Source organism: Etheostoma spectabile, chromosome 12, assembly GCF_008692095.1.
Source record: "Etheostoma spectabile isolate EspeVRDwgs_2016 chromosome 12, UIUC_Espe_1.0, whole genome shotgun sequence".
NCBI lineage: Eukaryota > Metazoa > Chordata > Actinopteri > Perciformes > Percidae > Etheostoma > Etheostoma spectabile.
In genome coordinates, this window is record NC_045744.1 from 33,004,336 (window position 1) to 33,021,243 (window position 16,908).

A 16,908-nucleotide genomic window follows, 5' to 3' on the forward strand; every position below is an offset into this window, starting at 1 on the left:
ATGACGCTTCTTTTTTGGGGCAGGTGTGTCGGAAAATGTAAAGGTTACCAGTCACACATTCCATTACGCATGCAAATGCTTTAAGTATTTGCATGCGTAATGGACAGTGTGCGGGACTTCTTCAACCAGTATGAAAAAGTGTTTTTTGAACATTAAAGTATGTAAACAGGTCCTAGTACAAACACAAAATACAAGGATACCTGAGCATCTCCAGAAGAAAAATAGCCAACGCCACATTTACAATGACATGATGTTTTTGGTTTTGTGCAACATGTATTGGGCGGCATGTTTTCCTCAGTGTCCTTCGTGCTCCAGCAGATATTGTTGACTTTATCACACACACTGATTGATGCTGCTCATAACCTGTAGATGTAAAAGTTGCTGTTCCTGTGGTGGGCAGAGATCATTAGTGTAATAGTGGGAAACATCCAAATAAGGCAAATCTGTCCTTGAAGGCAGACTGTTCAGCATGACTGAACACACTCCGACTGTTCCTGTCAGTCACTGATAAAACCGGCTTTTTACAGCCAATGGTTGTCTTAAATGATAGGTGGCATTTGATTTAAACTGCTTTTTTTGGAAATGCCATAGAAACACACACACACAAACACACACACACTCATCAGGGGAGAACTTCCACTTATTTTTTTTAATTATTATTCCAATCAATGACTCTTTTTAAGGATAACTTACGTTTTTCCTCAATGGGGGCGCCCTGATAACTCACCTGGTAGAGCGCACGCCGCATGTGCCAAGGTTCAATCCTTACCGCAGCAGCCCCTGGGTCAAATCCAACCTGTGGCCCTTTACTCTCTCTCGCTCCATACATTCCTGTCCAAAACTGTCCTATCCATTGAAGGTGAAATGCCCCAAAAAACAAGAACACAGTTACTTCACTACGCAGAAACCTTCTTTTTCATAAACTTTTAAACAGCTTATATTGTAGAGTCACACAGCTTAGATTATAAAGTCAAACTGATATTGTACTACAGTACCACAATATCCCAGACTTTCTCACAAAAGAGGGTTGGACTCACAACTATTCACGCTGAATAACAGCAACAGAGAACAATTGAATATCGACAGCAAAACTGTGATTGGCTGATAGAGATCGTGGCTATGGTTTAACAAAAAGAATAAACACCCCAATTACCTCATGAGGGAGAGAGAGGGACATGAGAATGAGGGTGTAACATAAGATACTGATACTGACTGAATTTAGGCTAAGCTTTATGTGTCTACAAGTGTGTGTCGTGCACTTGCAAACTGTGATCATTGGACTAAAGCTCTCTGTCCTACTACCACCTCAAGCAAAAACATGTCTAATACTGATTTGAATACTTCAACTCAGGTTAGCTGCCACTACTGATTACTTATCTGGCACCTAGGGCTGCACGATTATGGCCAAAATGATAATCACAATTATTTTGATCAATATTGTGATCACAATTATTATTGCGATTATTTGTTTTTAACCAAACAACTTTTATAGTCACATAGGCTATTTAGAACTGCTTTCACATCTATATTATGCTATATTCTTCTTATGTTGAAGTTGTTTGTTGTATAGACATACAGCTGAAACACATGTAAATGAAAATTAGCTATCTGAAATAAATAGCGAAGGATATACACTCACCGGCCACTTTATTAGGTACCCCATGCTAGTAACGGGTTGGACCCCCTTTTGCCTTCAGAACTGCCTCAATTCTTCGTGGCATAGATTCAACAAGGTGCTGGAAGCATTCCTCAGGGAGTTTGGTCCATATTGACATGATGGCATCACACAGTTGCCGCAGATTTGTCGGCTGCACATCCATGATGCGAATCTCCCGTTCCACCACATCCCAAAGATGCTCTATTGGATTGAGATCTGGTGACTGTGGAGGCCATTTGAGTACAGCGAACTCATTGTCATGTTCAAGAAACCAGTCTGTGATGATTCCAGCTTTATGACATGGCGCATTATCCTGCTGAAAGTAGCCATCAGAAGTTGGGTACATTATGGTCATAAAGGGATGGACATGGTCAGCAACAATACTCAGGTAGGCTGTGGCGTTGCAACGATGATCAATTGGTACCAAGGGGCCCAAAGAGTGCCAAGAAAATATTCCCCACACCATGACACCACCACCACCAGCCTGAACCGTTGATACAAGGCAGGATGGATCCATGCTTTCATGTTGTAGACGCCAAATTCTGACCCTACCATCCGACTGTCGCAGCAGAAATCGAGACTCATCAGACCAGGCAACGTTTTTCCAATCTTCTATTGTCCAATTTCGATGAGCTTGTGCAAATTGTATTCTCAGTTTCCTGTTCTTAGCTGAAAGGAGTGGCACCCGATGTGGTCTTCTGCTGCTGTAGCCCATCTGCCACAAAGTTCGACGTACTGTGCGTTCAGAGATGCTCTTCTGCCCACCTTGGTTGTAACGGGTGGTTATTTGAGTCACTGTTGCCCTTCTATCAGCTCGAACCAGTCTGGCCATTCTCCTCTGACCTCTGGCATCAACAAGGCATTTCCGCCCACAGAACTGCCGCTCACTGGATGTTTTTTCTTTTTCGGACCATTCTCTGTAAACCCTAGAGATGGTTGTGCGTGAAAATCCCAGTAGATTAGCAGTTTCTGAAATACTCAGACCAGCCCTTCTGGCACCAACAATCATGCCACGTTCAAAGTCACTCAAATCATCTTTCTTCCCCATACTGATGCTCGGTTTGAACTGCAGGAGATTCTCTTGACCATGTCTACATGCCTAAATGCACTGAGTTGCCGCCATGTGATTGGCTGCTTAGAAATTAAGTGTTAACGAGCAGTTGGACAGGTGTACCTAATAAAGTGGCCGGTGAGTGTATATATATATACATTTTTAATGTATCTCTGAGAAAGCTCTTTCACTTGTTGTCAACAATAACTGATTAAAAGAGCTAGGGAGAGAGGGGGAGTGCTACTCACAGAGAGACGGCTGACTCATTATGAACGGGTCCAGCACAGGTCGAACGGCGGGACAGCGGAGATACACACGTCGTGTTTATGAAATGTCTGTATCTTCACTGCGCCGCATTTTTATGAACTATGATATTCTGGCCATGGGTCTCATCTCTGGCCCAGGTCCAGCAGGCTCCGTCTAACGCTATTACTCTACCAACGGATGTTAGCTGGATTCAATAACTTCTTCTGTGTTCTTCGCCGTGGCCGCCGCAATAGCAGAGTAACCAGCGAAAACATTGGTACAAATACAGGTTTTCCTCTCATGCTTAACAATATACAGCTGTATTAATAACAATTAAAACTGGACAAATGTCAGAAGTGTGGACCGGCGGCCGCTGTGTGGCAGGGCTGCGTGGAGAGTAAGAGGAGAGAGAGTAGAGGAAAGATCCAACACAAGCACGGCTTTACAGAAGAAATGGGTCAGGTAACGCAAAATTAAACCATACCGATATAAACAACATTGCAGCGGATGCGAGGACATTAGGTGCACCGGTGAGACCTAGAGGAAAAATGTTACTCGCGCCGTAGAGCCCTGTGAGCTAACAGACGCTAACTAGCACCGACTAGCACTGGTCACTGCTGTTGTCTGAGTAACAACACAGGCGGGGCAAAATGTTGCGTTTACTGGTAAACTGGTAAACCTTGAGACCGACGTATAACCGACTGCTATCTGGTGAATTTTCCTCTTGTATAGGATATCTGTTGTATATCTTTTCCTCTTTTATAATGGAAATTGCACATTAGAATTTAACTTTTTGTTACGAGAATAATAAAATCCATTGTTTCAGTCTACTAGATGATGCAGTTAATTTTTGAGAAACTTTGATGTTGGAAAATTAATTGCAATATATTGCGTAATATATCTTTTAAATTGCAATAATATGGTATCGTATTTTAGGTTCTCTTAACCATAAGATATGGTTTTCGTCAGTGGATAAAGTTTACTGGAAATGTCATAGTATTTTCTGTAAGCTAGTTTGCTTTTTACAACAGACCCATGTCAAACTCCTGGCTAAATAGCAAGCACTCCCAGCGCAGGTGGGGACTATGACATCTCCTGGTATCTTTTTAGAATAATTTCAAAGGAAATGTCTTTCAAATGTCTTTGGCTGAAATGGTTTTACCAACAAGCTATCAATAATATCCACTCTTTCCTTGATCGAGCCCCTGCCATTGCTAGATTTCCTTTGGACTTCTAGCTGGCTGAAGTCATTATTTTATTAATAAAAGAACCCCAAAATAAAATGTGAAGTTATTTTTAATATCACCCCATGTAGCATATTTTAGTTAAAACAGAAAAAAATATAGGGGGCCAACTCTGTGCTTGACTTTTCAAAACGTTAGTCTTGACTTGGCTCTCTCTGAGAGACTAGAGGGCCCTGCTGGTTCTCTTCTGGTGTTCTGTGTATTTGGGAAAGACTGTGTGGAATGAGAGAAAATCAAAGGCGTGTGGTTCATGTTAATGTGAAAGCGTCGTTATGGCCATGTGTTAGTCACTTGGGTTTGAGTGTTGTGATGTGAGTGTGTGATGGATGGTGTGAACCCCTGGCTAATCTCCCCTGCGCTTCTCTAAATAAACCCAGTAGTGTGACGACTGTTGACATGTAAAGGGAGGCTTGTAAAAATTCGCTAAGCTTTATGTGTCTACTAGTGTGTGTACTACAGTGAACACTGTATGTTCTAAACATCTAACAAACAAACCTGAAATGAATACGCTGCGCTTTGGTCGTACCCATTTTGAGCTTTACATTCAATAATTTCAATTTAAAATTAGAAGAGAAGGCGCTGTATTTAAGCTAAAACTAAAGTGATGTGCTCTCATTGTGATTCTAGCAGCAGGATTCGTGATAACTAGTAACCTGCTTCTGCTTTTTGAAAAGACAAGTGAAAAGTGCATTACTAAGCTGAACACATTCATTTTCAGCAATTCAGATGGTTACACCCACTCGGCCTTAGCAAAAATCATTGACTAGCAGTGACAGTAAGCTAATCAACAAGTTTATGATCAATCTGATTGCTAGCACTAGCTTAGTCAATGTTAGCTGTGCTAAGTTTTGGCACAAAAGCTAAGCAATGTAACATTATTGCTGTGGACAACACCACAGGCAGTAGTAGCAGCAGACCAGCACCTCTCCTGTTCTGCAAGGTGAAATCGCTGTTTTTGTTAATGGAGTCTGGTGTATTTGAAGACAGCAATATAACATTCTTGGTTCAATGTCAGAATGGGCTCTGATGGCAAGGTAAACTGGTGAAAATATTTAAAATATAGCATATGCTTAGTAAAGGGTAACTACTCAACTTATTTTCCTTTTTTTTTGTGACTGACGGGAACAGCCCTTTTGAAATTGGCCCTGTATTGAATGCTGTAACCGACAACAACAGAGCGGGCTGCAATATAACCATATTGGGTGAATGTTCAGTGTGTCTGTTTGGTCTACTAAAAGTGCTTTATTTTGCCACTGAAAGGCTCAGATTATTAAGTGTTTGACAACATTATGGAAAGGATCCCGACAGAGAAAGGCCTTTTTAAAATCTCGTTATGACCTTTCTGTCTCACCAGACACAGTTCTGAGGTTGCTAGCTCTAAACCTGCCACGGTCCAAATAAAAAACAATACTTTTAGCATTTATAGAGCCAACATATTTTCATTTCAGTGTATTTAAATACAAGCTGCACAATTGCCATATAACTTACATCGTAGATTGTTTCACCACTGTTGACTGCAGGGATCTTGTTTAATACTGGACCAATGTCAAGATTGTTGTTCTTATCAGTCACTTAGGCACAAAAACATAGGAAAATCCAGTCCAGGTTGAAAAAAACAGTAGGTGTCCTTTTAACTACTTCTTAGTTGGTCCTTTTTTAGGTGGCTAAAACACATTTTGTTGGTGCAAAGGTGTACTGGCAAAGTAGGGCTGGGCAATATGGAAATCAAATATCATGATATTTTGGACCAAAAACCTATTGATACCACAATGACAATGTAGTGTTGACTATTGGTGCTTTCACAAAATATTTATCCAATGAGATTTTTGATGAAGAATCATCAGTAATGTGGATTTGACGACTGAGTGGGTAAAGGGAAACAGTCTGGTAAACTGAGAATATGACATCACTTATGCCATATTACAATATTACAATATCCAAGATTAGATGATATTTAGTCTCATATCACAACATCAATATAATATTGATATATTGCCCAGCTCTACTTCAAAATTGGGATATCGCTCTATACATAGCCACTATTGATTTGACAAAAGCAGTATTTTCCCTTACAGTGTAGTTGCTAAAGCTGCCTCGAACGGTTAGTTATAACAAAAGTCACACAATAACAAACTTTTTTGGATCCGACCTTACGTGGCGACCACAGCAGTACATTGCTTAGCTCCCTGTGTGTTTCTCCAAACACGGGGCCGTGTTAAACGCCTTACTTTATACTGTTACTTTGCATAGTTACTGTACTATATGGTACTGCACTCGCTGTACTGTAATGAAGCAACGACATCATACAGAAACCTACGTCAGATCAAGTGGGAAAATGTAATTAGATTGCAGCCTGCAAAACCACACCGTTCACTCCACCGTACAATTGATAAAGTGCAGACCTTCCCCTATTTGTTTTTCCCAGCGTAACCACAACCCTAGAAAACGTAATACTATAGTTATGTTTAAGGGCCTCCAGATTTTAGCCTGGCCGTGCATATGAAACAGAGCTCAACACTCGGCTTGCCAGGCCACAGTGAGAGTGGGTGGGCCTACCTGTAGACCTTTTGGCTCCGCTGCTCCCCTCCGTTGTCACGACCAACTCACTCCTTTGTCCGGCGCTGGTCATCTTCATCACAGTGTAGACAGTTCAGTTATAGACATTTAAGACGTGGACAAGTAACATTAAAACAACTTGATGAGGGGAAAAACTATTCCTTCCTTCCCTAGTCTCCATCTGTTTTTTAAAAAAAACTACCTTGTGATGCAGGTAGTGCATAGGATGGCAGATATTAAGATAAGTACTTATTTATTAGGCTTCTCTGCCCACTGTCATTGGATCTGCTGCCTTAAGGTTAAATTGACTGTTTGTTCTGCCGATTTTGCTCATTCTGCTGCTTTTTCCTACCTGCCTTTTGTCCAGTAGTATGCCCGTCATGCCTGGTAACAGCTACATTATAGCATCTACCACAATGGTAGGATTTAACGAGTTTCACGTTAAAGATGTTGTCATGGCAGTTTCGTGCAGCTTAACTATAGCAATGAGCTGAAACACTGGTACCAAAAAAGTGAATTGAGTCTTGCAGAGAATGAGGCAGAGAACATTGCATGCTCTTGTATTCTTGTTTCTGTCTTTAAAGGTGCAAATAAGCTGCAGACTGTAACCCCTGTTGGAGGCCAGTTTTTTGCAGTTTGAATCTCTGTATTTCAAGCATACTGTAAGTGATGATCCCAGTGGGAGTTGAGCCCCCAACCCCGCCAGAGTTAATGCATGGCTCAGCTATTGGGCTATACAGGGCTACAGAAAGTAAATATTCATACTGATTCCTTACAGTGAATATACAGTGTAAGAAACTGTAACATGCATTCTGGATTCATTTTCTACAGCAGTCAAACCTGAGCTTAAATACATCATCTCCAAAACCTGATATACGTCCACCTGTGGCAAATTCAAAAGAATAGCCATCATCTAGGAAGACTCTCTAAGTAAGGACCTACATTGAGGTCCAAAGTAGACTTATTCTGAGGTTTCAATGTGTTGGCAGGCTAAAAAGCTCTGTAGGCCTTTAATTATCTAATCACAATGTCCAGTTAAAGCGCTGGAGACTACAGGGGCAGAATGCATAAAAATGTATAGATTCACAACTAAAACCATGTGCACGCTAGACAAAAATGGGCTTACACATTCTTTTCCTGAGAATCATTAGGCCGCATGTACGCCTAATTCTGATTTATAAATCTCAATCATTGTGAAACCCTAAGCCTTATGTTTCTTACTGGAATCATACATCATTGAAGTGATAACTTCCAACTCACTAAAAAATACACTTAATGCCTTTTATTACATTTGTTCAAAGTCTTAAATACATATTTGGAGTCTGGACAGACATGGATGTTACTTGAAAGGCATACAACCGCAAGGCGGTAATTGTAGTTTTTCACATTTTGCACTAATTCTATCATATCCAGGCAAAGTGGAAATGAGAGTCAGTAGCAAAAACTCTTTCTTAGCCTTGTGTTTTATTCAGCTCATGTTAATGTCACTATCAGAGATTGTGTAGTTCTCTACTACTAATTCTAGATCTGTTGTAGTTTTTAGGGCAGCAATATAAATTGCAGTCATGGTGTTATTGCTGTGTTGCTGCAAACAGACGGCATGATAGTTACAGTTAGTTAACTGTCATTCTGTATTGGTGTATTAAGTACCAACGTTCAGCTGTGATGACTGCAGCCCAGACTTGTTGTTTTTGTCTCCAATTCTTAATCTGGGTCTTCCAGATTCAGCTGAAATCCTCTCTTCCTGGGATGGAATGAGGGAAGGCAGCTGCAGGGAGAGCTGAAAACTTTAAGACCTTAGGGTATTTGCCTGAGTGACGGACCTCACCACAGGGTTGTTGTTGAGAGCCCGCTCTCTCTTCACTTACGCAAGACCTGGACGCTGCTGGCATTTGAACCGCTCAGCCACTTTGGCCAAGCAGTATTGTGTAACAAAAGGGAGGGAAAGATGGCAATTGAGTGAGAGAGTTGAAAGAATAACAAGTTCCTCCAGCATTGTATTGTTTACAGCAACGGCACAAGTCCTGTGTAAGATGATAGTCTCAACAGGAGTGCAGGAGGCGGGTGTGTGCGTGTGTGTGTGTGCGTGTGTGTGTGTCTCTGCCATGCTGTCTAATTGCCAGTGGAAGTGAGCCATCCCAGCAAGCATTCCACATCCTTCATCATGCCAAGTTTAACATCAGTCCAAATGAACATCAAACTTTTACAGGGGTATTATTATATATTAAAAGAGAACTCTACAGAGGGTTTTGAAGAGCATGTGTCAGTATGTGCCTAGTCACAGACCTACAATTACCATTTGCCTTTTTATCAACTTTACCCGTGAGCTTTCCGTTACCTCAACTATTGTTACCATGTGCAGATATTGTAGAAAGCATCCATTGGCATTAGATCTTACAAAAAGAGATTGAGAATTATCCAATAATGGCGTTCTTGTCTGAAAACATTTATAATATTTTATTTACTGTTCTTGATTATAGGAATAATTCAAAACATGATAATCTCAATAGGATGCCATTCTATAGAAAATTACTCAATATAAATAATTAGAATGGCATTTGGAAGCCACAGACTTCTGCCTATACCAATGGTGTCATGATGTCAGGAAGTTCAGGGCCCAAAGGTGCTCACAAGTCTCTGAGCTAGAGTCCTAGTCAGTCTGAAGTCTTTGATCTAGAGTCCAAGTCTCAAGTCTCTCATGGTTATAATTAGTATTGTATCAACTGCTGCGTTCTATCTAGGCTGCTTAGAACACTGCATATATAAGGAATTCAAAGTATATAATATGTTATTACGACTCCTATCTCTTAGCATCCAATATCAGCTTTGATTAGTTGGTAGTTGGGCATACATTTATATCAATACATATATCAATGTAAACAGGCTATTGCCATATGACTTTAAGGGTAAATAACTGAATTTTGCCTCGTAACATGAGCACAAAGTACACTATATAGACCAAATATTGAAGTACTAAAGAAGAAAGGACTTGCTGTCTCATTGTTGAATCATGACAGACCTTGCCTCCTGTTGGGGCCATAAGAACAAATACAAACATTTTTCTGCTTTATGATGCCAAGTAAATGCAAACCATCCCATTGTAGCTAAATGCAAAACACTATTGCGGCCAAATTTGAAATATACTGTAAGTCCACAAAATGTTAACACACTACAGTTCACTTTCTGTAATGTTACATGATCAACAACAAACCTGTGACCTGTTTTCAGCCGATGTAAATAATTGGCAGCCAGCAGGATCATTAGTTAATATTAATATTAATTTTAAAACAAACTACTAATATTAGGTAAATTGACTACCATGAGTTTGGCAAACAAACAAATGCTGTTTCATCTTTTCATAACATCCAGCAAACATTAGCTTCTGATGACTGACACAACAGCTGCCGGTGTGGTCAACATGTTTGTTGTCCTCTCTTACGTACGTTATGTAACACTATCTACTACCACATACCACGTAGGTAGCAGGACTGTGACGGATAGTTTTTTCCTACTATGGTGAAGAAGCAACGTATCACATATGGTGGTTAACCGCAACCCCCTGTTAGGAAAAGTGAGAAGAAAAAGAGATAGCAAAGATGATATAAAGTGAGTTAAAAGAGAACAATAAAACAAGCTTGAGCTTGTCAGGACACTGTGACTTTATCTGTTGTCAATACTGGCGGTAAAGTGAATGGCGTTACCCCCAAAAAACTTTGGGGTCAGCTTAAACCTTACAACATATGTTGCAGCCATATAAAAATATTGCAGCACAGTGTTTCCATTTCAGCTCAATGTGAAAGTCTTTGCTGAATTTCGCTGTCATTTAAGAATGTGCTGTTTTCTCTCGTCTCCGTTGATCGATTTTACAGACAAAGCTCTATTTTCAATAAAGTAAAAAATAAAAATAAAAGTTTGGAGCACTTTGAAGCACAGTGGTCTAGCAGCTGAGCAGAGAGAAAGCAGAGAGGGCGACTCTGCAGTCCGCTAACTTGCTCCTCTCTCTACCAATATAAGCTGCTCTGGTTTAGGTTACAAATCGTGCATGCAGGCTGAAATTGATTTGTCGTTTGGTTTTGTTGGGATTAAGCTATAAGCAGAGGGAAACTCCGCTAGCTGCTAGGCTAAAGTGCAATGGTAAATACTGCGGTGGTAACGTTAATGTGTCCATCTCAGCTGAGAACAGAGAAATGTCTTTGTCTTCCCTACTGCGTATTATATTAAACATTAGCTATAGAGATAATTCATTATGATCTGACATACAGAACCCCCCCCCCATACAACCTATTTAATGGACTGTCCATCCTCTTGTGCAAAGCTGAAGTGACGAGCAACTAACATTTTTTTTGCCATAATCTCTTGAATATAGGAAAAAAGACAGTCGATGAGGATAACTACGCAATGATTATTGCTTAAATTATATTTCATATCACACAACATCTGTTCTCCTGTAATTTTGCAAACAAAGTAAAACAAAAAATTCCTTCATTGTTGTTGTCACGTCACCGCCGGTATTGCAGTGAGTAATGAGTGGTTATCGTCAGGTAGGTTATAGGTTACACAGCGTGGGAGCATTCAGCTCATTAGACATGTATTAAAATAATAATACTACGTCAGCTGGTAACTTAACCCTTGTGTTCCTGTCAACCATGAAAAAAAGGTTTTACACTATTATCGCTTTTTCTGACATTTTTGTCACTCTTTCAATGTTGTGGGTGCTTTTTTTGAGTTTTTTTCCAAAGTTATTTGATATTTCTAATGTTGACCTATTCAGCACTTAATTCAACGGCCCATTTTTTGTGATTTAAAAAAAACTGAAAGTGGGTCAAATTTGTCCCGAGCACAACATGAGGGTTAAGGGAAAGTTTGCAGATTTTCTGTACTGCCGTTCATGCAGATGAATGGCGGTAGTACTCGGAGGTTCACATTTATCCGCCGGTAAAACTCCTGTTGAATGAAGCGTGTTAGATGGGTTGAAAATTGGCAACTTTCCCTCTTTAGCATTTAGCCAAAGCAACCATAAACATCACTGGCTCTAGGCGTTTGCTGCTTCCTGTTTGATGCTGAAGAGAGCGTACCCATTGGTTGTTGATGATGTTCACATGATTGGACTTTACTACCAAGACTTAAAACGTATGATAATATTAAACACATTTGATTTTGTAGGAACATCAAGACAGGAAAAAGACTGATTCTGACTTGCACCAAACGATTGAGACAACGGGAGCGGGCCCCAACTTTGGCAAGACTCAGGATTTAGTTCCGATGTTGGAAATTAGTCAGTGGAAGACAGTGGAATCACTTGAAAAGCAGTTTGGTGTTAGGTCAGCATTAAGTGCGACTCGAGTATGACTCTCAAACTCAACTCCCCATCTCTGGAAGGGCCCAAAAGCAGAACACAATGCATCAGTTCAAAAGTAGTCAAACAGTTTTGATTGTTGAGGGTTAAAAGTCAGATGGAGCATTGGCAGCAGAGCACAGTCGCAGACCAGGAAGTGGCAGTTCTAAGCACGGTAGGAGTAGAGCAAGGAGATTTTTTATTTATTTATTTATTTATTTTTTGAGGAGGGTGAAGTGTTCTTAGGCACATGGAAATACACGTTTAATCCTGAGTTAAAGTCAAAAGAAAACAAAGAATCTTGATAATATATATCAGTTGGCAATAGAAAAAAAGGAAGTCAGGAACCAGAGTAGACATACTGCAGCTTCTTGACTAGTGAAATGTGGACCAGGTATGCAGCAGGAGTCAGGCAGCTGGAGCCAGACATCTGGAGCCAGAGTGTGAAGCCACACCCAAGCAATCAACACTCAGGGGCTGCATCTCATGGCCCTTATTTGATAGGTCCTCAACTCTTCTGTTGAACCGGAAGTTGTTCTGTCCCTCCTCAGTAAAGGCCGTCTCAAAGCTCTAATTTCTGCTCCAAGGACCGCGAGGATTGAGGAGGATCTTCAAGGCACTACAGGCGTGGATACACGAGCGCTGCCTTCCCGGAAGCTGTGCAGCTGAATGAGTTGCTAACTCCGCCCATATAGCTGCCGAATTCATGTGACGCAGCGGAAAGGACGTCTCATCACTCTTAAAACACCTTCCTTTTTGCCTCTCTCCTCCAATGATGTCCTTGCATCTTGCCTGTGCCTCCTTGGTGGGAGGGACTAGGACGCAAGGAACGGAGGCAAGTGGAGGCAGTTTAAGCAACATGAGAAGCCCCTTGGGCCTTTCCAAAGTCCCAGTTTGTTCAGTACATCCCTGATTCCTCACATCCTCACTTCGCAATATAATCCCACCCACAGGAGATTTGAGCGGAGGAGGCAAGAAAGAGACATGTGGAGAGAGAAGTCAAGGCATAACACACAAAACACACTCTGAATGAATTATTTTTCTCTGATTATAGCCACCACGGGGAGCCGCCTCTCCCCTCGCTCCTCAATTTGCATTTTACAAATTTAAACTTGGCAGTCTCAAATATTTTCAAATCATCTTATCCTTGTACTCAAGATTTCTGACAGACTACTTTGAACACATATTTTGACATAACATATTATGTACACTACCGTTCAAAAGTTTGGGGTCACCCAAACAATTTTGTGTTTTCCTGAAAAGTCACACTTATTCACCACCATACATTGTGAAATGAATAGAAAATAGAGTCAAGACATTGACAAGGTTAGAAATAATGATTTGTATTTGAAATACGATTTTTTTTACATCAAACTTTGCTTTCGTCAAAGAATCCTCCATTTGCAGCAATTACAGCATTGCAGACCTTTGGCATTCTAGCTGTTAATTTGTTGAGGTAATCTGGAGAAATTGCACGCCACGCTTCCAGAAGCAGCTCCCACAAGTTGGATTGGTTGGATGGGCACTTCTTGCGTACCATACGGTCAAGCTGCTCCCACAACAGCTCAATGGGGTTCAGATCTGGTGACTGCGCTGGCCACTCCATTACCGATAGAATACCAGCTGCCTGCTTCTGCTCTAAATAGTTCTTGCACAATTTGGAGGTGTGTTTAGGGTCATTGTCCTGTTGTAAGATGAAATTGGCTCCAATCAAGCGCTGTCCACTGGGTATGGCATGGCGTTGCAAAATGGAGTGATAGCCTTCCTTATTCAGAATCCCTTTTACCCTGTACAAATCTCCCACCTTACCAGCACCAAAGCAACCCCAGACCATCATATTACCTCCACCATGCTTAACAGATGGCGTCAGGCATTCTTCCAGCATCTTTGCATTTGTTCTGCGTCTCACAAACGTTCTTCTTTGTGATCCAAACACCTCAAACTTGGATTCATCCGTCCACAACACTTTTTTCCAGTCTTCCTCTGTCCAATGTCTGTGTTCTTTTGCCCATCTTAATCTTTTTCTTTTATTGGCCAGTCTCAGATATGGCTTTTTCTTTGCCACTCTGCCCTGAAGCCCAGAATCCCGCAGCCGCCTCTTCACTGTAGATGTTGACACTGGTGTTTTGCGGGTACTATTTAATGAAGATGCCAGTTGGGGACCTGTGAGGCGTCTGTTTCTCAAACTAGAGACTCTAATGTACTTATCTTCTTGCTCAGTTGTGCAACGCGGCCTCCCCCTTCTTTTTCTACTCTGGTTAGAGCCTGTTTGTGCTGTCCTCTGAAGGGAGTAGTACACACCGTTGTAGGAAAACTTCAATTTCTTAGCAATGTCTCGCATGGAATAGCCTTCATTTCTAAGGACAAGAATAGACTGTTGAGTTTCAGATGAAAGTTCTCTTTTTCTGGCCATTTTGAGCGTTTAATTGACCCCACAAATGTGATGCTCCAGAAACTCAATCTGCTCAAAGGAAGGTCAGTTTTGTAGCTTCTTTAACGACCTAAACTGTTTTCAGATGTTTGAACATGATTGCACAAGGGTTTTCTAATCATCAATTAGCTTTCTGAGCCAATGAGCAAACACATTGTACCATTAGAACACTGGAGTGATAGTTGCTGGAAATGGGCCTCTATACACCTATGTAGATATTGCACCAAAAACCAGACATTTGCAGCTAGAATAGTCATTTACCACATTAGCAATGTATAGAGTGTATTTCTTCAAAGTTAAGACTAGTTTAAAGTTATCTTCATTGAAAAGTACAGTGCTTTTCCTTCAAAAATAAGGACATTTCAATGTGACCCCAAACTTTTGAACGGTAGTGTATATGCAGAGCGGCTTGAAGAAAAGAAGAAAGAAAACTCCAGCCGCCTGGCTGTCCTGCCTCTTGCTTGGCTGACGTGCTTAGAGATAACGAATTGCTCTGGTAGCTTGACGCAGGTCATTTTGTCATATTCTTCATTACAGGGGCTAGTTATCCGCTTTACATTTAAACCTAACGTTACACTAGTTCACTCAAGCACTCACATTGATCTCCTTTTAGTGATTTTCTCTCTAATTCCACTTTACTAATTAGTTGTTTACACACTGGTAACTCAGTTAGCTACTTTAGTTCAGCAGCAGCAATGGCTTCTCTCAATCTCCGGCTCTCTGTTGATCAGCTTGTCAAATGTTTAGCTATTCCTCTGCCTATAATGTGATATCTGTACATTCAACAGGAGTTATCTCAGGACACTTTACAGGTCTAAACCACAATCTGTATTTTACAAAGACACAATTTCCCATCCAAGAGAGACACTGATTCAGATATACAGATATGGGGAAATATAGTTCAGGGAGGCTGCAGGACTGTCTGAAAGAAACACAGCCCATCAGGTGTCAGATCCATGGAAAAGAAACGGAAAACTGGTTTGTAATTAGCGGTAAGGACTTAAAATTCACACGTCACTTGTGCTGGGTAACATAGCATAGCGGAATTGCCACTCCACCAGAAAATAAACAGTAGCGGGCAGATTCTAGATATTACAGTTCTGTTAGTTAAAATCACTTTAATATAGAGTATGTGTAGGAAAAAACAATCACTGATCATTCCTTCGTCTATTGTCTATACCTGATCTGATAGCTGCAGGACAAATCATTTTTTAAGTGGCATAATGTCAAACTGAGGAGGCATGGCCGTCGTGACCCCCATGAAATTCCTGCACTGATACAGACACTCTTAACTGTCAGATTTGCCGGTTATAGTACCCCTAAAATGCTAGTGTAGTAAATTTGTTTAAAAAATATTTCTTACCGTTATTATATGCTGCTCAAGATGTTGTTAACTTTTATATTTGTAAATATTGGCAAAATTAGGCAAATCCTGTCTCAAAAAGATGCAGAAAATCTAATCCATGTTACTTCAAAGCTGGAGTGTTGTTATTCCTTATCAAATCAGGTTGCTCAAATAAGTCCCTTAAGACTCTCCAGCTGATCCAGAATACTGCAGCGTGTGTTCTGACAAGAATTAAGAAAAGAGATCATATTTCTCCTGTTTTAGCTTTTCTGCATTGGCTTCCTGTAAAATCCAGGATTGAATTTAAAATCTTTCTTCTGACCTACGTACATAGCTCTTACTAGTCAGGCACCATCATATCTTAATGAGCTCCTACTACCTTATTGTCCCACTAGAGCACTGCTCTCCCAGTATTCAGAGTTACTTGTGGTTCTTAGAGTCTCTAAAAGTAGAATGGGAGCCAGAGTCTTTAGCTGTCAAGCTTCTCTCCTGTGGAACTAACTCCCACTCGGGGTCCGGGAGGACATTTAAGAGTAAACTTAAAACTCTCCTCTCTGATAAAAATTATTGTTAGAGATTGAGGAGTTGCAGTGTTTGCCTATACCGGCGAGGGAGGGTGTAAAGCTTTAGACACGGCACCCCTTTTCTTCTCTGCTTCTCTTCACAGTTGTCAGATTCATCTACCAACCCTTATAGGACTGGCTCAGGTTTGCCTTGGGCCAGCTCTTAGTTATGCTGTCATAGTTTTAGACTGCCGGGGGATTTCCTTTGACACGCTGAGCTCCTCTTTTCTCTCTCTTTCAATCTGTGTGCACTCATGCCCCATAAATGCTTGTTACTAACTTAGTAATAAGCTCTGGGGAGTTTATTCCCCGGAGTCCTTATGTTTTCTTGCCTCACAGTTTTCCTTGGATTAGTGTGGCACCTAATTCATGGTTGCAGCTGGTGGTCCTGCTTGGCGTTCTGCTACACCCTGCTACGCCCTGCAGTGCCCTGCTACGCCATGTACTACTACAACTACTATTTGTAGTCATAGTTCCATT

At 41.0% G+C, this 16,908-nt stretch overlaps 1 protein-coding gene across 1 annotated transcript in view; it reads left to right on the forward strand.

Annotated features, from left to right (window-relative positions):
• The window catches only part of tgfb2 (transforming growth factor, beta 2), a 64,252-nt gene that overhangs the window by 8,846 nt on the left and 38,498 nt on the right, over positions 1 to 16,908 (forward strand). The window lies entirely within an intron of this gene.